Genomic DNA, 27682 nt, shown 5'->3' with positions numbered 1-27682 from the left:
AACTTGCAACAGCAAGAAAAGCAATTCTCGAAACGAGGATTTTTTTTACATCGAATATCCATTTAAATGTGAGAAAGTCTGTGCTGAAGCTATTTGTCTGGAGCGTAGCCTTGTACGAAAGTGAAACGTAGAAGATAAGCAGTTCACATAAAAAGGGAGTAAAAGCTTTCCGAATGTGATGCTACAGAAGAATGCTGAAGATGAGATGGGTAGATAGAATAACAAATGGTGAGATTCTTAACAGAATTCGAGAAGAAAGAAATTAATGGCCCAACTTGACTGAAAGAAGCTATCGATTGACAGTACACCTACTGCAGTATCAAGGAAATGGCAGTGTCGTAATGGAGCGAAGTTTGTGGAGTGAAAGTTGTAGATGGAGACTAAGGGTTGAATACAGTAAGTAGGTTGCAGTAGTTATGCACGGATGATGAGGCTCGCACAGAATAGACGAGCGTGGGGAGCTGGGGTTCTGCCTCATTTCATGCTGCCCACATAACGTAACTGTTATGCGTGACTGCAAAATGAGGCAGTGGTGCTCAAACTTTGAAGCACGACTTAAAAGATATACATGATGCAGGTGGTCAGGCAATGGAGCGAGTGTCAACCGGTGATGTTAATCAGCAAGTGGATCAGGTGATATGAGAAAAGCGTCTACAAAGGAAGAAAAATGTTAGTAACGCATTGTACTACTCCATGACAATATTCGACCGCACAGTACATCTGCAACAAAGACGTTGCTGCGGCGTTTTCGATGGGAAGCGTTTGATCACTCGCCAAACAGACGGGATTAGGCTCCCTCTGATTTTTATCTCTTATTATAGCTCACATGACCAATGAGGAGAGCGTTTAGGCATAGATAACGAGTTGCAGACCAGCGATGGCAGAAAACACCGCGCGGCAGCCTTCTACGACGAGGGTGCTGGACATTAGGTGTAATGCCACGACCAAAGTGTGCTACGGTGATAACGTAGAGAGGAAGGTGGAAGCTGAGCATAGGGCCTTGTGCAAGCCCCTATCGGCTTGGCGTTGAACGATGGAGTTGTTGGATATGCTTCTGAGGGATGTCGTACCCAGTTCTGTCCAGCTGTGGCGTTAGATCGTCAAAATCACCAGCCGGTTAGAGGGCCCTTCCAACAATGCTCCGGCCTGGAATCTCATTTCCGGGTATAGAACTGTCTTCAGTGATGACTTCCGCTTCTAACTGTGTCTGGAGACACCCCGTACAGCGGTGGAATACCAACCTGTCGCCACCCATGCAGCCCCACGAGCAGGAGTGATGATCTGGTGTGTTGTTTCTGTTCATAGGAGCACTCCATTCGTTCTTATTCACGGCACACATTCAGCACAACGGTATGTCTACAATATTCTACATGCCATTTTGTTGCCCTTCATCGCAAGGCACCCTCGGCTTACATTTAAGAAAGACAGCATACGAGATTGGAATAATGGAGAATTGTGAAGATGTTTCGATGAACCCTCTGGCAGGCACTTAAATGTAACTTGCAGAGTATAGATGTAGATGTAGACAACTCCCGCCTGCATACGTCGAGTATTTCTAATGCTTATCTTCTTCATTACCAGACACTTCATGGGCCAGAAACGTGGCAACCTCTCCCCAAATGAGAACTTTAGGAGCCCTCCAACCATCTCGGGAGTTTGACCATCTAGCACGTCAATTGGACAGAATTTGGCACGATATCACAAAGGAGGACATCCAACACCTCTATAAATCAACGCCAAGTCGAATAACTGCTTACATAGGGGCAGAGGTCGACCAACTTGTTATCAACTTGCTCAGTTTCTGAAGCTCTTTCTCTCAAATAACTCATCCATTTGTTCTGAAACTATAATCATCTGTTTGTCTGGTCATGTAAACCACATCTACCGATTTCCGTCCCATTCGGATAATTCCTTCGTGACGCATCGTTCTCTCTCTCTCTCTCTCTTTCTCTCTCTCTCCCCTCCCCCAATGTCTCTCTCTCTCTCTCTCTGTCTCTCTTTTCAGAGTGTATAGCCGTGCGGTTAAAGGCGCTGCAGTCTGGAACCGCAAGACCGCTACGGTCTCAGGTTCGAATCCTGCCTCCGGCATGGATGTTTGTGATGTCCTTAGGTTAGTTAGGTTTAACTAGTTCTAAGTTCTAGGGGAATACTGACCTCAGCAGTTGAGTCCCATAGTGCTCAGAGCCATTTGAACCATTTGAACCAGAGTGTACACAAATCACTTAATAAGAGATTCGAATGCATTCAACGCCGGCCGGAGTGGCCGAGCGGTTCTAGGCGCTACAGCCTGGAACCGCGCGACCGCTACGGTCGCAGGTTCGAATCCTGCCTCGGGCATGGGTGTGTGTGGTGTCCTTAGGATAGTTAGGTTTAAGTAGTTCTAGGTTCTAGGGGACTGATGACCTTAGAAGTTAAGTCCCATAGTGCTCAGAGTCATTTGAACCATTTTTTGCATTCAACGTACTCCAGTAAGACGTCTCACACGCGTGTGACATAAAGGAGATCTTGCATCTCATTTGACATGTTCCTGCCTACGAGGCAAAGTACGACGAGTGTAATTAAGTCATTCTCAAACGAAAGTTATTCTCAACGTGAAATTCCTCGTTCTGACGCCACAAACACGCCCAGCTCCACGTCTCCTGTGAGGACGGTAAAGAGTGGGTGGAGTCTGACTGCGGTCGTGATTGGGATATCAATCGTGCGACGCCATGGAAGCTCCGAATGGGTGGACGTAAGGAACGTTTCGATTTGCGGTTCCTCCCTGTCTGACGCGCTCGTCGCTCGAATGTCACAGTTGTCATAGCTACCCCAGACAAGCTGTCGGGCAAGTGGACGTGTGTTCTGCCACTGCCGAGCGAGCCGCTTCGCGGCAGTAGTCCGATCCGGGCAGGTCGGCCGGGTCGCTCCGTATACGGCCGGGCGGCACGCCTCGCCTCGCCACGCACGTTTTAATTGGCGGCCCGTGTTCCTCGCCGCCGCGTGACGGCCCGGCGCAGATAGCGGCCGCGACAGCCACCGCCGCTGCAATTAGGCTCGTCGCTCCCCTTAAATCCAACGAGTGCAGCAAACCGGCTGCCGGCGATCCCAGGCCTCAGTCCCACCACCCCGAGGACTGCTCGACGATTATAACTGCTTAAAAAACTGTCGTAGGATGCACAGTGTTCTGTATTAACCCTGCTGTTCTGTTCACTTTTACTTGACATATATACTGTTCGGGTCAATATGACCCGACATATCAAAATGCTTTAGAAACATAAATTTTGGTACAGTTTTAGCTATCGACATTGTTGTTCTATTCCAGTACCTTGTTAGTAATAATAATAATAATAATAATAATAATAATAATGGTAATAATAATAATAATAACAATGCATACAACTTTATTGAGGGATATTTTTCATTTAAATATGCACATAAATTTGAAACAACAGACAGTTTCCATTACAGGCATTCAACTTAGAAAGCACTACAGTTTTTCCATACTTCTATTCTTATTGTTGACAGTTTAGACGTAAGTATTGACATTTTCTAACAACAGACAGTTGTCATTACAGATATTCATCTTAGAGCACACTACAGTACAGAACACACTACAGTTTTTTTATTACATTCCAACATAGAAAGCACTACAACTTTAGAATCCTCTCTTCTTACTGATTGTAGTTTAGGCACAAGTATTCACATAAATTTGAAACAACAGAATTTTCAATACAATCATCTTATAAAATACTACAGTTCTTTTCTTACTGCTTGCACTGTGGACACAAGTAGGTTACATGTTTCTTGCAAATATGTTTACTACATTTTCCACACACCATGTTTGTTTTATTGTCATTACTTGATGGACAGAACTTACAGCGTGCACGTTTTGTAGATTTTCTTGTTGTTACCGATTCTGACACACCACCCACATCATTCGGGTTTTGGATGCTTGTGACCATTCTCAAAGAATCTTCTGTTCTTGGGAAATGCGTTCTTGATGCAATATGTTCTTTTATCAGTGACTTTCCAAGTTCCTCCAAGAATATTCTCCTTCTAGTCAATTTGCTTGCATTCCAATTAGGGTCAACCGAAATCCACAAAACGTATGCATTATAAGCAGAAACATCAAGAATATTGTAGAAAACTATCATTGGCCACCTATTACTTTTTCGTTTGCATGTATATGTACCTAATAACTGATCAAGCGTGTCTACAGCACCTTTGGTTGAATTATAGTCCAAAATCATTTTTGGCTTCTTATCAGCCCTGTCACTGATTTCCGCATCATGGTGGAGAGTGCTCATAAGTACAACATTCTTGTGTCTCTTAGGAATATAATTAACCACAGTAGTGTCATTTGTGAAGTAAAATGAAGAGCTGTGTACCTCCTTGTTGGTCATTTTGTGTGGAAGCTCCGGCTTATTTTTCCGTATAGTTCCCAACATAGTCAATTTCCTTTTCAGAAGCAGCTGCCCCAAATTGTACGACGTAAAAAAGTTGTCACACGTGATATTCTGACCACGTAACTCAGAAGTGAGATCAGATACCACCCTCATTCCCTGATTTCTTTCTGGTGCCGCTCCACTCACCTTTCCTGTATAAATTTGGGCTTTCAGTACGTATGAAGTTTTGCTGTCACACATGGTCCATATTTTGATCCCATATTTTGCCGGTTTACTTGGGATATACTGCTTGAATGGACAGCGACCTCTAAATGCTACTAACTGCTCGTCAACAGTAACATTTTCTCCTGGATTATACAGTTTAGGAAGGACCTCTACCCACTTCTCCCAAATACTACGAATTGCGGCAAGTTTGTCAGTACGTCGTCTTTCCTCTCTAGTAGATTTCTTGTCAAATCGCAGGACACGTGATATCTTACAGAATGTTTCATGAGACATGGTTGCTCGAAATATGTTTCGCCCAGTATCTTTATCCCACAAACTTTTTGTAGACTCCCCATGAGATCGATATACACCCGCTAGGAGTAAGAGTCCTAAGTATGCATGGAAAACAGAACCATCAATATCTGTCCACTGTTCACCATAAACTCGCTGCCCTTCAATATTTGTCATCTCTATTATTTCATTTTGAAGCGCTGTGTGAAATACTGCTTCAAATGAACATTTTACATCAGATATTCTGCTGACTGCATACCTGGTAACTCCTGGGGTACTCTTGATGATGTTCGAAGCTGGTAGGCGACCATGTTGTGCTGGTGGATGCAACTGCCATTCTATATTCCCATTTTTAGAAAGAAAAGTCTCTACACTATTTTGTATGGGCTGTGGACTGTCGTAACTGTCATCGGAACACTCGCTTTCAGATGCATTGCTGATGTGATCTTCAAACTCAGAAAGTGATCCTTCATCTGGTGAGGCATTTACTATTTCTTCCAACTCACGATCATTCAATGGTCTCATCGCCATGGTGTCACAAGTCAAACTGGGCAGAAACAAAGCATTCCAATTATTGAGAACTGCCAATTATTATTTCCTGGGGAAAGCAACAAACAAGCCCATTGTTGTGAACGCATGGAGCTTTAGGTGATTGTTGAGAGTAAGTTGGAATGATGCAGTCACTATTCCCACACAACACAACAAAAATAATTTTCGCCATTTCCAGATTTTAGAAATAAATACGAGTTACACTAAACATATTTGTGTCGGGTCATTATGACCCGAACATTACATATGCAACTATTACAGTTGAAGCCCAAACTTCTTAAACTTTTTTAAAACCTTTTAAAACACATGCTGCTCATCCATTTTCAGACAAAGTCACAAAGTTTCATAAATATATATTGGTATTTACATAATGTAAAATAACGTTCATATTCGTTTCGGGTCATATAGACCCGAACAGAACAGCAGGGTTAACTCAACAACGACACATTACGCCCTGATAGGGCACCGTGAGGCTACGTGAAAATACAAGAGGACGACGGAATTGCAGTAAATCCGGCGTGGTCCTAACCTGGACTTCTATAAAAGCAAAATAAGACTTTCATTACTGGGGCCTTGGTCACTTGTCATCTGTAACCATGAGGGGTGGCATGAGCCCCCTCTCATATTTCTGTCTTACTCTGAGTAATTCGATTTTCCTCTCTAATTGCATGCGGTGGAAAGTTGCTATTCCTTCACACGCGGACTTCCCACGCAGAATGAGATTTTCACTCTGCAGCGGAGTGTGCGCTGATATGAAACTTCCTGGCAGATTAAAACTGTGTGCCCGACCGAGACTCGAACTCAGGACCTTTGCCTTTCGCGGGCAAGTGCTCTACCAACTGAGCTACCGAAGCACGACTCACGCCCGGTACTCACAGCTTTACTTCTGCCAGTACCTCGTCTCCTACCTTCCAAACTTTACAGAAGCTCTCCTGCGAACCTGCAGAACTAGCACTCCTGAAAGAAAGGAGTCGGGCACACAGTTTTAATCTGCCAGGAAGTTTCATATCAGCGCACACTCCGCTGCAGAGTGAAAATCTCATTCTGGAAACATCACCCAGGCTGTGGCTAAGCCATGTCTCCACAATATCCTTTCTTTCAGGAGTGCTAGTTCTGCAGGTTCGCAGGAGAGCTTCTGTAAAGTTTGGAAGGTAGGAGACGAGGTACTGGCAGAAGTAAAGCTGTGAGTACCGGGCGTGAGTCGTGCTTCGGTAGCTCAGTTGGTAGAGCACTTGCCCGCGAAAGGCAAAGGTCCCGAGTTCGAGTCTCGGTCGGGCACACAGTTTTAATCTGCCAGGAAGTTTCTTCCCACGCAGAGTTTCTCGTCACCCGGGTGGTCCGGTGACAGGTGGGAACTCTGATCTTGAAAGGGTTAAGCCGACGGGTGTGAGGGAGTCGAGTGGATGCTTTCTAGACGCCGACATTGTCATAAGAGCGGGGGCGACACGCCCACAGGGGATGATGGAGCAGCTGGGTTAGAGATTCTGTTACTTCGCAGAAACTTACAGAAAACACTTTCTGGCAGGCTACCAGCGAGGCGTGGGAATGGCTTGTGTTCCCAGGCAGTCTTGGCGGGGAAATTCCCGCGTTTACTGCAAAATCATAACTGTGATTGGCTTGCTCAGGGCATAGCTCCGTGACACAGCAAAATCGGCGCAGAAATTGGCGCCAAGTATCTCCATTGATGGAATAGTAGTGCATCGGCAATAGAGTGGAATTTTCCGCCGGTTTTCGAGTTGCTGATTGGAACGTTTAACCATGGCCACTGTCGTGGGGGTGGGAATGTTCAGTGCTCGGCTTGTACGCGTGCTCTTGAGGGAGTCGGCTCTCGCCTTTTGGTCGGAGTAGGTTACAAGACTGAGCTCTCGCTGCTCTAGACAGCCTGCCTTCCGTTGGCTGTCTAATATACTTTCAGTTAATTGTAACTGTTTGAAGAAGTTGCTGAAGTTTCGACTTCAACGTAACTCTCCGAGTACAGTTGGAAATTGAGCATTCTGCGTACAAGCAGCCTATGTTGTCCGTCTTGAGCAGTTTAGGCTAAAGTTGACTGTACTGGAGTTACTATGTGACTTCTCTTGTTAAAATCACTCACTGTACCGTCAGTGATTGTGTAGCGAGCCTTCTTTGTCTCCCTCAGAGGCGTATTTGTGTTGCTAGGAAGTCTTTAGTCTGGAACAACCAGACCAGAATAATTTGTTTCGGGCAATACTCGCGACATTATCATCACCACGACGGGATGTCGAAGCAACCAGCCATCGCCTCTGGTATGCCAGATCGTGTCCTTCCAGTTAGGAAGACAGCTTCATAATGTACATCCGCAGCACCGACAAATCAGGGAATTTTGCTAGGTGATAATCAGAGCTCAGCAGAGCGCGCCTGTTCGTCTTTTCCAACTTTTTTCTGTCTTGGGTGGTCATTGTCTGAGTTATCACTACTGTAGCAGCAATTAATGTTGAGTTGACTGGGTGTTTCTCTTATGATTTGATTTGCTCCACATACCACTTTGTCATAAATGTCACAATCTAGTTTATGGACGACTTCACCTTCACAGCATTTATTTGAGTATCCAGTTTGATGTATTGTAAATGTTTCATGTGTTTTGTTTAGTACTTTGAGTTTAGTCATAATAAATCAAATTGTTATTTTGGACAGAACTTTCATTCTGTTAATCTGTGGAGCAACCCTTTCATTTCTCACTATGTTAGTGAAACTTTCCTTTATCTAATTAATTTCTATCCAATTAAATTATTGCAGGTGCCAAACTCTTTTCTACTCCATTTGCAGGGTCGATTACAGTCAGTTCGCGTTTCTTCTTAATCCATGTGCAACAGCAAAAGTCGGAGTTAGAAAAGGGGGTCTTAGAGCATCATTTCCATATGAAGATTCTAGAAGAATTTAGTGTTAAATACATTGCTAGCCCAGGCACCTCGCAACCATTACCTTTTCAGCATTGTTACCTTTCGCATCTACATCTACATCATACTCCGCAAGCCACCTAACAGTGTGTAGCAGAGGGTACTTTCGGTGCCACTATCTGATCTCTCCCATCCTGTTCCACTCGCGAACAGTGCGTGGGAAAGATGACTGGCGGTAAGCCTCTGTATTAGCACTAATTCCTCGAATATTCTCCTCCTGCTCAATATGCGAGATTTATGTGGGGGGAAGTATCATGTCGTTCGACTCCTCCTGTGCTGTCCCGAAATTTCAGAAGTTAATCTCTCTGTGGTGCACTACGTCTCTCTTGTAACGTCTGCCTGTGGAGTGTGTTTAGCACCTCCGTAACGCTCTCTCGGCAGCTAAACGATCCCCTGACAAAACGCGCCGGTCTTCGTTGGATCTGCCCTATCCCCTCTATCAGTCCTACCTGATAGGGATCCCAGATACATGAACAATACTAAAGAAGAGGGCGAACAAACGCCTTATAAGCCACTTCCTTCGTGGATGAGTTACATTTCCTGAACATTCTTCCCATGAATCTGAGTCTGGTATCTGCTTCTCCCACTATTGTTTTATTTGGTCATTCCATTTAAGGTCTGATAATTTATATCTAGATATCTTACGGCAGACGCTGTCTCCAACTGTTTTCCATTGACAGTGTGGCTGTACAGTAGTGGATCTCTTTTCCTATGTACACGCAATACGTTACATTTATTTACGTTCAGTGTCAACTACCAGAGGCTGCACCATTCATCAATTCTCTGCAGGTCGTTTTGCAAATTCCTACTAACTTCTGGCTTTGCTACTTTGGTATAGACAACTGCATCATCTGCGAATAGTCTTAGAGCGCATCCGACATTTTCTACTGGATCATTTATATACATGGTGAGTCACTAACTATTGCCACCACGAATAACTCCGAAAGTATGATAGGAACTTAAAACTGTGTGGGACAAAAGTACCATGGGACAACGGGAGCATTAATATGACGTTGGTTTTTTGTTGCTAGGTGGGGTCGCTTCAGAGATATGAAGGTAAACTTTATTTTTTTAAATGGGATGCTATAGTTTGGTACTTATTTTCTGATAGCGGTTATCGACACTAATCCAATGATGTGTAACAGTGAGGTCTTTGGAGGTCAACGAAGTTCACAAAGGTGGCATGACCATCCATTTACAGATGTGATAACCATTGGTATCAATGCAGTGCTGCAATCTTATTATCGTGGATTGAGTGGTATTCCTTATCACATCGGCGCTTACCGAAGCCCTTGCTCTCACAATTCTCTGTCGTATATCATGCAAACAGTAAATATTCGCCGAATACGGTGTACCCAGCTAACGCCCATTGACATGTAAACTCCATTCGACGGCTTAGCAATACAACACTAATAGGAACGGTAAGACTAGTATCGTCGAATCAAGCGAATGTGAGTGATATATTCCTTCGAAGAACAAGTCGATATGCTTCTCATTTACGGAGAATGCTAACAAAATTCAGGGAGAGTTAGAGACTTATACGCTGAAAGATATCCTCAACATACTCACCGTACACGCCGTACATTTAATTATGTGAATGATAAATTGAGAACAACTGGATCTTTAACGCATCGGAAACATATCCGGCAAAGGAAAGTTACTGACGAGGAAACTGAATTGGCCACTGTGGTTCGAGATCCTTGTGTTAGTTCGCGTCAAATCGCAAGGGAATCTGGCATCAGCCAGAGTAGTGTTCGTGTTCTGCATCGCCATAAGTATCATTCTTACCATATCAGTCTCCACCAAGAATAAATTGCTACGGAGCATCACACTGAATTTTATCGATGGGCTCAACTTCAGATTCAAAAAAATGGCTCTGAGCACTATGCGACTTAACTTCTGAGGTCATCAGTCGCCTAGAACTTAGAACTAGTTAAACCTAACTAACCTATGGACATCACACACATCCATGACCGAGGCAGGATTCGAACCTGCGACCGTATCGGTCGCTCGGGTCCAGACTGTAGCACCTAGAACCGCCTGGCCACTCCGGCCGGCAGTTGCACACCAAAAATCACGGTCGGTGAATGTATGGTGTGGGATTGTGGAGGACAGACTTATAGGTCCCTATTTCATCGAAGGAAATCTTAATGGTAGGAAGTACACCACATTCCTGCAAGGAACATTAGGTCTGTTAGAACATTAGGTCTGTTATTGGAAGTAATACCCTTAGGAACAGGAACAGAATGTGGTATCAACACGATGAGTGTCAGGAAAATTTTTCGCTGATGCCTAGAAATGAGTTGCAGATAGAATTCCCAAATCGTTGGACTGGACGCGGAGGAGATGTGTCGTGGCCGGCTCGTTCGCCAGACTTGACGCCTCTGGAATTTTTCCTGTGAGGATTCGTAAAAGACATTATTTGTAAAGATGTTCGAACTACACCTGAAGATATGCGAGAGAGAATTGTCAGACCATACGCTTCAATAAGTGTCGATGTGATAAGGAATAACCCTGAATTCGTGATAAGAAGTTTGCAACACTGTATTGATACCAATGGTCATCTCTTCTGCAAATGGAGGTTCATGCCACCTTTGTGACCTTAGTTGACCTCCAAAGACCTTAATGTCACACATCATTGGATTAGTCTCGAGAGGCGCTATCGGAAAATAAGTACCAAATTATAGCATCCCATAAAAAAAAGGTTGACCTTCAAGTCTCTGACGCGACCCCACCTAGCAAGAAAAAACCAACGTCATATATTATGGCCCTCGTTGTCCCAAGAAACATTTGCCCCACAAACTTTTCAGCTACTACCATACTTTCGGAATTTTCTAAGAGGAAACCCTGAATATTGTAAACAACAACGGCCCTATCACACTTATCTGTGGTACTCCGGATATTACCTTTACATCTGTCGACTCTGCTGCGTTAAGAGCGACGAGTTGAGTTCTGTCTCCAAGAAAGTCTTGACTCCAGTCGAAAGTCTGATCCGATACTCCGTCAAAGGCCTTACTGAAATCAAGGAACAGGCATCAATCTGAGCGCCGCTGTCCATTGTGCTGTGGATCTCATGGAGAAACTGAGTGAGCTGAGTTTCGCAGGATGTCTGTGTGCGAAATCCATGTTGATTTTTATAGACGAGATGTTCATTTTCCAAAAACGTCACAATTCTTCAGCATAAACCATGTTCCATAATTCTACAACACATTGACGTCAACTATATAGGTCTGTAATTGCGTGTATCTGTCTTCTGGCCTTTCTTAAAAACGGTAATGGCCTGCGCTTTTTTCCAGTCGTTAGCTACCTTTCGTTGCTCCAGCGATCTACCAAAAGTTACTGCTAGAAGGGGAGAAAGTTCTTTCGCTTAATCCTTATAGAATCTTATAGGTATCTCATCTGGTCCTGACGCCTTTCCAGTACCAATCGATTGTAGCTGCTTCTGACTTCCGCCACGGTTTATCTCAATATCCGCCATTTCGACTTCCGTTCGACGATTGAATGGAGGGACGGTGTTACGATTTTCCGCGGTGAAATAAATTCGGAAGACCGAATTCAGTATTTCGGCCTACTCTCTGTTTAGCCATACAATGATGAGCCACAACATTATGATCATCCGCTTAGTAGCTTGTTTGTCCATCTTTGGAACGAATTACGTCACTCATTCCGTGCATCAAGTATTTGACAGTTAGTTGGTAGGTTTTTGGAGGTATGCGGCATTAGATGCCTACGCACAGGTCATATCCGAGGGTTGTCCAGAAAGAAATGCACTGACTCACTGACTACTGTCAACAGTAGTCAGTCAGTACCCCTGAGGTATTCCCGCTTTTAAGTTCCGCACAAGCGTGATCACAGGCTTCTGGGCGTGTTAGACAAGGAGCAGTCATGGGAGAACGCAGTTTATTTCTTTGGCTTCCGGAAAGCGCCTATACAGTACTGGATGTGTTGTGCTACTGTTTGGTTTTAACAATTTAGAGTATACATTAGTTAATTCGTACCCTGCCACAAAGTTTCAGATACTTAACAAAGAAAAGATTCCGCAATAAAACAAATTTGCACATACACAAAACATAGAAGCTAATAAACACGATGACAGTTTAACATAGGACACACAGAGGCTGTTGTAACACGCCCGGGAGTACAAATGGCGGGGGAGGGACCCTTAAACTGGTTTTTTTCACTTCGGACCTTGCACCCTGTCCCACACCACGTACCTGACAATTCCGCGGCGGCCGTACTGTTCTGCTCCACATTGCTGCTGGCTTGCCTGAAATTTTCTATCGAAATATGCAAGCGGGTTTAGGGGAGCCACTCAACGTTAAAACACAACACTGTTGTACGTCTGGTATGAACAACTATATTCTGAGACGATACACGAAAATCGCAGGTTGCACTGTTTACATTCTAATTCATAAGTGTTTATCCCAATTAATTGAGAAGAGCGTACGCGTAACCGTCACGACGCGGGTGACTGTTGATAATGCGGAAGCAGAATGATCCAACGAAAGTTCTCACGCTCGTCAAGCATACACAGATATTTGGTACCAGTCCTCCTTGACACTAGTAATAAATTTTAACACTGCTCACAAAGTTAAATTTACAGTTCACAGTTCTCAATTGTACGAACGTGCGCGTAACCGTCGAGGCGCTGTTGATTGTTGATAATGCGGAAACGCGATGATCGAACGCACGTCCTCACGCTCGCTACGAGACACTGGCACTTGTTTGCACCCTTTTATAGTAACTAATTTTTCTCTGATTCGCATTAGTTCATTCTGAGAGACCGAACACGGCGCGGATGATTGACACAGTACGCTACGACACGCAACGAGAGGATACACAAATACGTTATCGGCGGCACTGCTAGTTTTTTAATTACTTCATGACGCACTTTCCTCTGAATCACTTCCATATTTCATCACTTTACTGTTATAGCACTTGTAGCAACACTTCAACTTCCATACTAACAATGCCTCTCACATGCAGAGCTACCCACAACATAACAGTTCCGTGTCCCGTGCTCGACTCGACAGACGCGGCTGCCAGCAAAGATGCTCCGCAACCGATCCAGCGATACGACAGTACGCTTACAAGGTGGGCTACAGGAAGGTGCAGTAACTGTCGTCGTAGGAAAGCTGAACAGGAGCGGAAATGATAAGTGGAAGAGTAAATTGTGTTTCTCGAAAGGTATTAAGACTAAATACCAATATTGCAGCAAGAAACAGCGCCCAGCTACCTCATCGTCAACAGGGCTGAGGCCGCTCGAAAGTGTTGCAGCGTATTGGCTACAATCGCTAGTGGTCTGCAAGTGTTCAGCTGATATTTCCTACCGACCGGGGTGGCCGAGCGGCTCTAGGCTCTACGGTCTGGAACCGCGCGCCCGCTACGCTCGCAGGTTCGAATCCTGCCTCGGGCATGGATGTGTGTGATGTCCTTTGGTTAGTTAAGTTTAAGTAGTTCTAAGTTCTAGGGGACTGATGACCTCAGATGTGAAGCCCCATAGTACTCAGAGCCATTTTTGAATTATCGATCCTCTGAATGCCTACCAGCACATTGTTACAGCTTTCGAAGTTGCGATTTCTCTGTATACAACAGCATCATCCGTGTACATCCTTACAGAGTTTCAGATGCTATGTACTAAGTAATTTATAAATGGTGTTGGTAGTAATTGCCCTGTAACACTCCTGTACCGTACGCCCAAATTTAGTTTTATGTCTGAAGAAATCCCTCTATATTAAGAACAAAGTGCTGCGTTCCGTTTGCTAGGTACTTTCCAATCATCAGCTGATGTGATATTCGGTACGCACCTATTTTGACCATTAGGTGACAGTGCAGAGTTGTTGGAAGCCCTCCCGGAGTTAAGGACCATGATACCAGTTTGAGAGTCGATATCTCCTACGAAGCGAGGTACCGCAGTGGTTAGAACACTGGACTCACATTCCGGCGGACGACGGTTCAGACCCGTGTCCGGCCATCTAGATTTAGGTTTTCCATGATTTCCCTAAATCGCTTGAGGCAAATGCCGGAATGGTCTCGAAACCACCCTTAGTGCAATAGACAACAGTGCGACACAACGCTCTTTTAGAATGAGAGCCGTCTCAGTTTCCACCCTGTCAAATTCGATACTCGTGTGTGATGGCAACGAGAGCAGCGTTTGTACACTAACTGCATCGTAGACCGCCAAACTTATCAAGGTGGCTCTGTCATGTTTTGCACTGCAATCGTGTATGGCCGCAGGAAACGTCTTACGCTAATACATAGGAGGGTGTTTGGTGTGAAGCATACTTGCACGCACTGTGGCTCCGGTTGGTGTATATATTGGAGCGGGATCATGTTGATAGACGACACTGCAAGTCCCCATCGTCACAATCCTCTAAACATCTTCCTAGTGGAGCACAGAATCAGTTGGATGGCGTGGTCTCCATATTCTCCAGATCTCAGCTCCATTGATAATGCAGGTTTATCCTAAAATCAGCGGTTGGCAATAGTCATGTCCCACCGGAGATCTTACAGTGCATCATAGAGGCTGCTGGGGAGGAATGGGACAATATCCCACAGTGTTATCTGAACACTCATAACGAGTGTGCCTATCTGTACTGAAATTTGTCTCCAGTTACAAGGAGGGCCAGTTGGTTTCCAGCCAATGTGTTCTGCAAGATCACAGTCAGAAGAAACTACACTGTACTAGAATCTTGTGTAAGTTCTCGTTTTTCCTTTTTTGTTTTCATATGACCGTATCTGACTGAAAATAATCAGTTTTGTATCCTGTTATATCTAGTATTTACAATAAAGCTATATGCAACATATATTTTGACCAATGTATTTACAGAGCTCTGTTTATTTTTATTTTCTTATTTATATACTGGAGATTTTTTAAGTAACTGTGCCTTCATCATCAGTCACTTTATCAGTCAACGGAAGGTTGCTGAAAGAAGGAAGCGTTACTATTGATAGGAAATGTTCTCAGCTTTCCAAAGTTGGGCAGAGCAGACGCACACAACTGTAGGGATACATCGCTGACGTCAGTCTGTCGTAACCTTTTAGAATATGTCTTATCCTCCCATATTATGGCCTTCCAGGACAGCGAAAATCTCGTCTACACAAACCAACATGGATTCCGTAAAAGGATGATCGCGTGAACCCAGCTCGCTCTGTTCGCCCACGAGTCCCAGAAGGCAGTAAATACCGGCGGCGAAGGAGGAAGAGAGTAGTGTTCAACGTCCCGTCGACAACGTGGTCATAACAGACGAAGCACAAGCTCGGATTAGGGAAGGACGAGGAAGAAACAGATCTGAAGATGGTCATTGCAGACCGAAACCGGTAGTCTGATGACAAAGAAAATCGACCATAGATGTGTATTAAACGAAATTTAGACAGTTTCCTCTTTAAAAAGAAGAAAGAACATAAAAGTTATGATGTGCACACTCTAATTGGGATAGTTTGCACAACACACCATCGCATGGCACTACTAATTGCTTTCTCGATTTGGAGATGTAGCGCTCACGTACGGACAGAAGGCAGCACCAGTAGGTTGATGATATGTGCGGAAGCCAGAATACCCGGACATGTCTTCTAGGAACGGGATGAGATTTGAGAATGTTCCGCAGCGCTAATGGCTCCGAAATGGAGGAATTAAGAGAACGTGTCCAACTACAGAAAACAAACCTCTGAACTTCTGGAGAGGAAATAATTTCGAGGGTGGATGGTGTTTCTTTTGCCGCAGACATTAATGCTCGCAGCCCGGAGCCAGCAGATGGGAGCAGTTAGCCGGGAGAAATGCCCACCAGGCGGCAGCCAGATTCGCCTCTTTGCGGTCGGCTGTCCAAACACAATTAGGGCCGGTTTTGCCCTCGTCGCTGCGGTCTGTTCCCGGCGGTGTCGCCTCGCAGCACACGCGCCGCCGCGCCATTACCCGGGCCAGATGCACGGGCCCCAAAAAAGAGCCCTGGGGAGCGCGCCGCTTTTCACTTAAGCACTCGCGGCAATTACACGGGGAGGGTTGGGGCCCCCTAACTCGCCGGCAATTTATGGGCCGACACCTGTGGCTGCGCCCGCCCGCGCTGTGACGGCGACCTCGCGCCACCCTCCCGTCCTCCCGGCCAGAGGGAGACGGCAGACGATAAAAGTCTATGGCGCGGAACGGGGCCGAGTCGTGAGGCGGCGAGCCCCTTCGTGCCTCGCCGCGCCGCCAATTACCGCACTTAAGTGCTCCACTCGCAGGCCGCGGAAGACGCCGCCATCCACACCGCCAGCCGGCAAACTAGTATTCTCGAGCAACCTATTGTCTGTCTCAGAGACGAAAACTTTTCGAGCACGAAACGCGTAAAAACACAACGCCAGAATCTCCGTGTTGTTATAATCCTTAGGGTGGCCGCTACCGAGGCGAAGTTCTGCAAGAACAGATTTTACAATGAAGGTTTTCACGACCGTTGTCTTCGTTGCCGATAAATATTCCGCGTTATGTGGTCGTGATCCATTCAACTTAATTGTTTCTGAAGTTTCGCCCGTAGCTGTGATGGACATCTTCAGTACTCGTTGTACCGATGAGTCTTGCCGACTGACGTGTCAGGCGTCGGAGAGCGACATAAATGCATTGAGAAGGAGACGTGATAGATGTATGCACGTGATCGACAGAAATTTAACTACAGAAATATCGCCTGTCAAAGATTAACACGTATCTGTCGATTCTGTCATGGAGGTATAACCAGGGTTGATGGCGTAACACATTTACGCTGTACGGTGTATTGAAACCGGCGCCACCATGTCACACGCCGTAAAAAATTATCGAAGTACCGTTTACGATTGCTTCTTGTTCCTAATTTCCGTTGTGTGGACACAACAGTTGCCTTAAATTCAAAATTTATGTGCAATTTGTTTTTACTTATTGTAAAGTACTGGGTGGCACATATTTAGTTTTAGTTTGTTCTAGATATGCAGATTCTAAGGCACCAGGTGAGGGAGCATTTCACTAACTGACTGTTTAAAAATGTGTATCAGAGTTCCCCTCATGATATACACCACACCCAACAAACAATACTTTGAAATGTATGCAATGGATTGACCAAAGCAAATTATCCGCGATTGGCGCTTGTTATAAATTGGTAACCAAACAGTTAATATCCCCCCAAGAAATGAGACAAAGGACTGGAAATATGTGGTTTCACTGCTACTGAAATGATAGAAGCGTTCAAAATCACCAACAGGTTGATTATATTAAAGACAGAAACGTAGATGTGAACTGATGCTGATATACCGGGTGAACAAAAAGTCAGTATAAATTTGAAAACTTAATAAACCATGGAATAATGTAGATAGAGAGGTAAAAATTGACACACATGCTTGGAATGACATGCGGTTTTATTAGAACCAAAAAATAAATAAAGTTCACAAAATATTCGACAGATGGTGCTGGACAGCAAAATGTCAGTGACTGCGCATGACAATCGTGTATAAAAGGAGCTGTAACGAGAGAGAGAATCAGATGCGCCAGCAGTCGCAGCATGTTGACGTTACCTGAAGAGGCGCTTTTAGTGAAGCTGTATTATCAGAATGGGGAATGTGCTAGTTTAGCATTACGATCCCATCGCCATAGGAAGGGGATTCGAACTGGTAAAGGTCCGTTGACAAATGCAGCTGTGGCGAGAATGATTTCGAAGTTCGAAGCCACGGGTTGTTTAGACGATAGACCCCGTAGTGGCCGACCGAGCACAAGGCGTAGTGCTGCTGAGACAGTTCAGGAACAAATGGAGACTGTAGCGGGTTCGTCTATGCACAGAGAAGTCAGCGCTCGTGCAGTCGCACATCGCACCGGTATTCCATACACTACTGTTTGGTTGGCACTTAGGCGTACCCTCCGATGCTATCCGTACAAAATCTATCGGCATCATGAACTGTTACCTGGCGATTTAGTGAAGCGGAGGGCATTTGCGGTGTGGGCGTTTCAAAAGATGGCGGAAGATGACGATTGGTTGAGTAACGTGTTGTGGACCGACGAAGCTCATTTCACGCTCCGAGGGTCTGTCGACGCCCACAACTGCAGAATTTGGGCTACCGAAAATCCTAGAACTGTCGTGGAAACTCCATTGCACGACGAGAAAGTTACGGTATGGGTTAGATTTACCGCATCTACCGTTATCGGACCGTTTTTCTTCGAGGAAATGCGTGATTCTGGTTTTGTAACTGCTACCGTGACGGGTGAGAAGTACGCCGATATGTTACAGAATCGCATCATCCCCAGCCTGGCTGATAAACACCTGCTGGAACGTACGATGTTTATGCATGATGGCGCTCCACTCCATATTGCTAGACGCGTGAAAGATCTCTTGCCCGCGTCGTTTGGTGATGATCGTGTGCTCAGCCGCCACTTTCGTCGTGCTTGGCCTCCCAGATCCCGAGATCCCAGTCCGTGCGATTATTGGCTTTGGGGTTACCTGAAGTCGCAAGTGTATCGTGATCGACCGACATCTCTAGGGATGCTGAAAGACAACATCCGACGCCAATGCCTGACCATAACTCCGGACATGCTTTACAGTGGTGTTCACAACATTATTCCTCGACTACAGCTATTGTTGAGGAATGATGGTGGACATATCGAGCATTTCCGGTAAAGAACATCATCTTTGCTTTGTCTTACTTTGTTATGCTAGTTATTGCTATTCTGATCAGATGAAGCGCCTTCTGTCGGACATTTTTTTAACTTTTGTATTTTTTTTTTTTTTTGTTCTAATAAAACCCCATGTCATTCCAAGCATGTGTGTCAATTGTTACCTCTCTATCTACATTATTCCGTGATTTATTCAGTTTTCAAATTCATAGTGACTTTTTGATCACCCAGTACACGAGGTTTGCCCAGAAAGTAATGCACCGCATTTTGTTTCTTCAATAATTCTTTATCGAACATAACGAGAATTACACACACGAAAGAATGGTGTTTTATCTACACGCCCTATTTTTACACATAATCTCCATCCCGTTGTATGACCTTCCTGCAGCGTGAAACAAGAGCGTGTGTGCCTTGTCGGTACCAATCCTTGTCCTGGTGGCGGAGCTAGTGCCCCAGTGTGTAAGTCACCTCCTCATAGTCCTCAAAATGTCTTCCACGAATGGCATCCTTTAAAGGCCCAAACAGGTGGAAGTGCGAAGGGGCTAGGTCAGGGCTGTACGGTGGATGGGATAACACTGTCCTACCCTGTTTTGCGATGTGTTCAGCAGTCCTCAGACTTGTGTGGGGCCGAGCGTTATCGTGTTGCAGCAAAACATTTACTGCGTTGCTGTGGCGCCGAAGTCGCCGGAAGTGCGTCTTCAGTTTTGTTAATGTGATGACATATGCTTTTGAATTAATGGCACCGCCTCTTGGCATCACATCAACGAGAATCACACCTTCAGAGTCTCAGTACACGGTGATCATGACCTTACGGGCGGAAGCAGTTGCTTTGAATTTTTTCTTTTGTGAGGAGTGGGAATGGCGTCATTTCATCTACTGCCATTTTGTTTCGGGCTCAAAATGGTGGACCCAGGTTTCATCACCTTCACAATCCGGGACAAGAAGGCCTCCCTCTCAGCTTCAAAACGTTGTAAAAAAATCGAGAAAAAGCTTTTTCTGTGTGATTTGTGATCCACCGTTATACACTGGGGAGCCATCTTGCACACACTTTTAAATATCCAAGAGTGCAGATAATTGCATCCACACTTCCTTTGCTGATTGACAGATAAAGTGCCATCTGGCGAGTCGTAATGCGTCTGTCCTCGCGAAAATGATAACATCAGGTCGCTGCAACATGTCAGGTGTGACAGCCGTGGATGGTCTCCCCGACAGCTGTAAACCGTGGAGCTCCATCGAACAGTCTTCTGATGACCGCACCCTCCATGCCCAGCGACTAACTGTACTTCAGTCGACAGTAGGTGCTCCATAGACTTTGCACAACCTTTTGTGAATATTCCTCACAGTTTCTTTCTTTGCAGTGAGAAATCCAATGACAGCACATTGCTTGTGACGTACATAGTTTACAGACGCCATTTTCAAACTGTCCTGCAGCTACGCTATCCGTCGGAAGTGACGGAAACTTGGCGCGCTCACTCCAGGAAATTTCAAACAATACAAACGTTACGTTTCGCATTCGTAGCATTGTTTTCGGCTGAAAAAAGAAAAAAAAAAAGGTGCGGTGCTTTACTTTTCGGGCAACCCTCGTAGACGTGCAGGGGCACAAATGTAGTGAATTGACATCACAGATTGAAATTAATGGAATGAGAGGTTGGCAGTGTTGAATTCAGGACATAGCCTTTGAATGTGGTGCACTGAGACAGCCCCTGTGAGGAAGACGGTCAGTAATTGTTACAGTGCTTTCGCGAGTAAGACAGTGTTAGGAACGCATTTTCAGACATTTTTCTGCTCTTATATGCATATTTGATTCAATAATACGACACATTTGGCCTCGTTAAATTAACTTTCTCTTTGATAAGCGTTTAGAATAACAACGAAGAGGAGAATATCATGTGAAACGACTGCTTTCGTAATCCAGCATTTTCCTTAATACAAACTAACGAAACTGATGTTCGTTCTAGGTCCTCCTCCTGTAAATTTTGAGAAGATATTTTGCTACGTTTGATCAGTTTCAATTTTTTTTTTCACAGCGTTCATTCAGAGAGTTTTTCGAGCTGTGCTGATAGGAAATCTAAAGTCAAATGACTAAAATAAAGCCACTATAGTATAAACAAACATTGCAAACAAAATTAACGTATATAAAAGAGAATATCATTTGAACAAGTCCACTTACGAATGAAATATGATTCCTTTACGTTTTAGACAATAATAAGATCAGTAAGACTTTACAAATACATAACATCAGAACGCTTTCTGTACCAACAGGGAAAATATGTCAGCCCACAAAACTGTAAAGGATAAACGCCCTTCTCTGTGGAGTTTATAAAATTCCATGTACGTGTAGCATGGTCTACATTGGACAAAGAGACCGGTGAATACTAGTCTGAAGGAACACAAAAGCCTCTGCCGACTAGAAGAAGTAGAAAAATCAACTGTAGTAGACTATGCTCTTCAATTGGGAAACCACTAAAGTTTTCAGAAACTAAAATTTTGTCTACAGACGAACTATTCTCCACGAACGTATAGAGAAGGCATCGAAATATGTACACATGGGGACAATTTTAACATAAAATTAAAATTCCTGTAACTTTGTGATGTATTGACAGTGGCTTTATAGAATCGACAGCTAAGTTTTACCTCTGACACACGACACTCCGACAGCCAAGCTTTTTTTTTTCACTTTTTCACCTTATTTATGTCGCTCTACGACGTCCAACTCATCAGTAGGTACCAGGAGCACATCTGAAGATCTCCCCCACAATTCTGGACGAAACGTTAGAAACAAAAAAAATTTCATGGACCACAGCCATACTACCACATGAAAGGTTCACCAGCAGCAAATAGGAGGTACTGAGTGACGCTCACGCTACATTCACCGTTCCTCCAACATCCTGATGATCTGACTAATGTATGACTTGCCACAACTGCAACGCATACGGTAGACAACCCCTAACGCAAACCATGATCTTCCAGCTACTGGGATAATGTTATTAGGGAAGAAGTTGAGATTAAATTAGAAAGTCACCTTAGATGTACACACTGTGGTTTTTGCTTAAATTCTGCTCGTAAAGCTGCTCTCTTCCTAGTCAAACAATAGATTTAATGCCACTTGTTTACCTATTGGTAATTAATATCCACTATCAATAGCTTCCGACGTTGATCGTCTTTGGTTGTGTGATGGCGCCAGCTGTTTATTCTACGTGTTTTGTCTTCCTGTATTCGCTGTATTATGATACTTTGTCTGCAAGGGTCTGCCTACTCAGGGTTTAACTTTTCTTGCAAAGCGCTCTCCAGTGTCATTTCTGTCTTGAAAATGACTGTTTGTTCACCCGCAAAAAATCGATGTTTGTCGAAGACGTCACCCGATTGCGTTTGTTTATGAAACTGTCCTCCACAATTACAGCGTATTACATTGATAACGACAGCGGATCGTACAACTCACAGATCTGTGAACGACATTTTGAAATACAACCATCACAAGTTGCTAAATATATTTTTTTTATTCTGTAACTAGGTCCGACATTAAAGTCGGTGATTGGCAGAACCGGACAATGTACGTAACAAGAGAATACACCTGTATTAGGAAGCTGCGTAATGTAGTACGCACTCACTCCGTCTTCAGGCCACGGGTGGCCGACCAGGACCATCCCACCGACGTGTCATTCTCAGTGGAGGATGCGAATAGGAGGGGCGTGGGGTCAGCACACCGCTCTCCCGGCCGTTATGATGGTATTCATGACCGAAGTCGCTATTATTCGGTCGAGGAGCTCCTCATTTGGCATCACGAGGCTGAGTGCACCTCGAAAAATGGCAACAGCGCATGGCGGCCCTTATGGTCACCCATCCAAGTGCCAACCACGCCCTACAGCGCTTAACTTCGGTGATCTCACGTGAACCGGTGTATCCACTGCGGCAAGGCCGTTGTCAACGTAGTACGAGAATCAGTTATATTGCTAAACCTCACTTCACATTTTTTGTGGTGTATGCCACTTGTCTACAATTTTAAGATTACTACAATCACAGAACGAAAGTCAATCCTGTGTGTGACTGGTTCTACCGCATCCATCTCCATCCTTACATATTCATTCCTCATTCGCTCCAAGCGGGTCGCTCTTACGCTCCGCCGTGAGCCGTCCATATCGACAGCCTCAGTTTTCCCCCTTCGTCTCTCGTTAAGTGAAACACTGTGAGCGGTGTCAGAATGCTTTCCATCACAGTACGTAACACTGCTTTCTTTCTTCGCCTGGATGTGTACCGACTCCAAAAGATATCATTTAGTGGTCTAACATCCACCATCACTTAACTTATCCTGTGGGATATGTTCTAGTCACACTGTCCAGTCTTATCGATTAGTGAAAACGAATACCTGAAGATTTTCACATTTCTTACGCGGCTAAACTCAAATTCCAAACCCTCACCTTGCCTACTTCGAACAACAAGATATTCTGTTTCATCCATATTGACTGTTAAACACCATTAACTTTCTCCTTTGATGAAATGAATCATCCTCATCCAGAGGAGTAAAACTTCATCGATGGGAAACAGTAATGAATGTAAATTTTGCTGCTGTACTATCACATCCAAACTTCTGCACTGTCTATTTCACTAACCAAGAACAACTTCTAAATACAACTTAAATAAGGTTGGTGACATAGGGCAGCCTTGTCTTAATCCTTTAGTTATTTAAGAACTTTCCGATATCTTACAGCCAACTTTGACACCTGTCTCGCGTTGATGGTACATCCTTTTCACCAAATCTATTACTGTACCATCCACTCCACCCTTCACCAGCGCCGTCCATAGTAACCTTCTTCGCACAAAATCAAAGGCCCATTTCTAAATCAACAAACACCAAATGGAGATCTCAATTTTTTTCTTATTTTCTGACACATCTGGAGTACACAAAAGATGTCACCGACACAGATTCCCATCAGTAAAACCCGACTGTTCCTGCAATACAACGTCATGCCCAACCTTTTCCAAAGTGTTTTTTGCTATATTAGTGAACAACCTACTGTCCGAAGCCACTGTGGTTATTTCTTCGTAATTAGTCGGACCTCTCCCGCTCCCTCTCTTATATATGGTAGTAACGTATGACATAGGTCTTCCATTCTTGAAGTGCTTCATCTTCTCGATCCGCCATATTAAAAACAGTTACTGGTGCTGCTACTGCTTTAGGTCTTCCGTACTTCGGTAATTCTGTTACTGCAGCTCCGGAACCGCCTGTCTGTCCATTCTTTGATAACTAAATGGCCTGATAAACTTCATTATGGGCCACCTCCTCCACAGAATAAATCTCCACTTTATTCGGGTATTCTCGAAACCCTTTCCTATCCTCAGTAAGAAGGTCTTTAAAACGTGCCTTCCATCCAGAAATGGCACTCATTCTAGTTCCTCTTTTAATTTTACTATGAGACCCCACTTGGGTATAAATCGCCAAGCTTCTGATGCCGTGTTGCACCCAGCTAAATGCTCTATATCGGCACATTTCTTCTGCACAACACCTGTTTACCTCGGGTAACTATAATTTTGACTTATCTCTTAACTGTGTTGTAGTGATCTCCATCTTCCTGGCTTTCATAACTTATAAACAGTCTTCTTTTCTTCAGTCCTTTTTCTTAACACCAGAGTCATCCACTCAGAAGCCCTCCCTCTTATTCCTTCTTTTCCAAGAGCATCCTCAGTGGTCCCCAGTAAGCTTCGGTTTAAATCCTGATACAGTGATGTTGCAGTTCCGTCCTTATCCAATCTGAGTTTCCGCTCAACTCGTCTCTGGTATAGGCCTCGTATACTCCAGTCCCGCCGAAGCCCTGCCTTTAGCCGTGACATTTCTGTAATGAGGGCTTCTTCCTTATGCTTCCCTACATCTTTTTATCTAAGGGGGATTATGACTCTTCTCAGTATCATATGGTGATCTGTTCCAAAACCCATGAGAAATATCTTAGATGTGAAATTTAGATGGACGTGTGTAACATTTTTAAGAATAGCAGAGACGGAGAAGAACAGTAAAACACATAGATTGATGGTGCCTGTTAGTGTAAAAATGTTTCTGGCTGAATAGTGTCCCGAAAGATCTAGCGAAATGGAGATATTTAGTTTTGGAATCACTTGTAGACCTCGTAAACTGCAGATAGACTAGTAGGATGCTTACATAGTGACTATTATTTAGAGTTCATTGTCTTCTCGGCCTGTGAATATTTGTTCCTCCGTAAGTATGACTTTCTTCATAAGTAATCACTAATAAATTTCTCTCCGCCCTAGTCTCCACTATGCAAGAATTTCGCTAATCGTTTACACACGTTTCTAGCATTGGAATGTGAGGTATGACACTTATTTGTGTGCCGAGATGAGGAGAGAGGTGTAGCTAGCGACTCAGATAGGGAGACTATTTAGTGACTCCCAAAACCGGCGACGCCACGTATGTGCAGCAGGCAGCAAGCATGCCGCAACGTGCTTCCCCATATCAAATGTTCAAATGTGTGTGAAATCTTATGGGGCTTAACTGCTAAGGTCATCAGTCCCTAAGCTTACACACTACTTAACCTAAATTATCCTCAGGACAAACACAAACAATCATGCCCGAGGGAGGACTCGAACCTCCGCCGAGACCAGCGGCACAGTCCATAACTGCAGCGCTTCAGACCGGTCGGCTAATCCCGCGCGGCTTTTCCCCATATCGCGCAACCTGCCGTTATATCCTGGTCTCCATGGTAGGATAAAACTGCCTGCACAGTGAAAACAAGAAAAGGTCGTATTCAGTCTACAGCTTACAACATATGTACTGCTACCCTCTTGTTGATAATCTATGCTGCAACCTTGATGATGTTTGGTTTTTGACTGGCTGAATTTTTCACTGCAGTACGACGCACTTACGCTTTTCACGGACTTGCGGTATTTCATAGTATTCATACTTTACGTAACCACTTCGAACTGGAAGCCTGTGTTGTGCACTGTACTCTCAAAGTATATCGAAATTGTAATTAGTGTTTTAGTTCGAATGACGGAAACAGAAGCACCCTTTCAACAGAGAGTGTAGTTGAGTTCTGTAACTGTTTTTTGGGACTACAATGTTGTAGTGGTTGTGTCACAATTTTTAATACATGTGCATAACACAACATAATTCAACAATAATTGCTTAAGCCATTTACATTACAGATTATCATGTTTACATCGTAAATTTATCCCAGAGTCAACCATATACTCTAGTATTCTTTAAACTTACGGAATAACATTTCTCCTATGCCGTTAGCAGTGGCATTGTGACAACAAGCAACAGACATAATGCGGTGACTAAAGTCATGGGACAGCGATATGCACACATGCAGATGGCGATAGTATCGTATACACAGTACAACGGGGCAGTGCATCGGTGCTGCTGTCATTTGTACTCAGGTTATTCATGTGAAAAGTTTCCGACGTGAGTATGGCCAGACGACGGAAATTAACAGACCTTGAACGGGTTGGCTCAAATGGCTCTGAGCACTATGGGACTCAACTGCTGAGGTCATTAGTCCCCTAGAACTTAGAACTAGTTAAACCTAACTAACCTAAGGACATCACACACATCCATGCCCGAGGCAGGATTCGAACCTGCGACCGTAGCGCTCTCGCGGTTCCAGACTGCAGCGCCTAGAACCGCACGGCCACTTCGGCCGGCCCTTGAACGGGAATGGTAGCTAGAGCTATACACATGGAACATTTCATTTCGCAAATTGTTAGGAAGTTCAATATTCCACGATCCACAGGGTCAAGAGCGTGAGGAGAATACCAGATTACCTCTCACCAGTCGCACAGTGGCCAACGAACTTAATTTAAAGACACGGAGCACTGGCGTTTGTCTAGAGTTGTCAGTGCTAACAGGCAATCAACACTGCGTGTAATAAGCGCAGAAATCAATGTGGGACGTACGATAAACGTATCCGTTGGGATAGTGCGGCGAAATTTGGCGTTAGTGGGTCTACGGCAGGAGACGAAAGATGCGAATGTCTCTGCTAACAGTACGACAACGCCTGCCGCGCCTCTCCTGGGTTAGTGACCCTAGACGACTGGGAAACAGTGGCCTGGTCAGATGAATCCAGATTTCAGTTGGTAAAGGCTTATGGTATAGTTCGAGTGTGGTGCAAACCCCCCGAAGCCATGGACCCAAGTTGTCGACGAGGCACTGTGGAAGCTGATCGTGGCTCCATGATGGTGTGGGCTGTCTTTACATGGTACTGACTGGGTCCTGTTGTCCAACTGAACCGATCGTTGCTGGAAATGCTTGTGTTTGGCTACTTGGAGACCATTTGCAGGCGAACAACGATGGAATTTTTTATGGACGCCAATGCGCCATATCACCAGGTCTTAGCTGCTCGCGATTGGTTTGAAGAACATTCTAGACAGTTCGAGAGATCGCCCGACATGACTCCCATGGACCATTCATGGCAAATCGTCCAGAGGTCATTTCCCTCACAAAATTTAGCACCGGCAACACTTTCGCAATTATGGACGCCTATAGAGGCAGCATGGCTCAATATGTGTGCAGAGACCTGCTACGACTTGATAAGTCCAAGCCACGTCGACGTTCTGCTCTATGCAGGACATAAGGAGATCCGACACGATACTGGGCAGTGTCCTATGACTTTTGTCAGCGCAGTGAAAACCTATCGTAGAACTCCCTAGTATGTGCGATTATGTTCCACATTCTCTGATCTCGTACCTTCAAGCGCGCCCGTTCTCGGATAGTTTCACGGTCCTGG

At 44.6% G+C, this 27682-nt stretch overlaps 1 pseudogene; it reads right to left on the bottom strand.

Annotated features, from left to right (window-relative positions):
* Window positions 1-22752: 22752 nt before the first annotated feature.
* Window positions 22753-22870, bottom strand: LOC124617065 (annotated as a pseudogene).
* Between the last annotated feature and the right edge of the window lie 4812 nt (window positions 22871-27682).

Source organism: Schistocerca americana, chromosome 5, assembly GCF_021461395.2.
Source record: "Schistocerca americana isolate TAMUIC-IGC-003095 chromosome 5, iqSchAmer2.1, whole genome shotgun sequence".
In the NCBI taxonomy this organism is placed as follows: domain Eukaryota; kingdom Metazoa; phylum Arthropoda; class Insecta; order Orthoptera; family Acrididae; genus Schistocerca; species Schistocerca americana.
The sequence above is the reverse complement of the archived record's forward strand: the minus strand, read 5'-3'. Positions and strand labels throughout refer to the sequence as shown.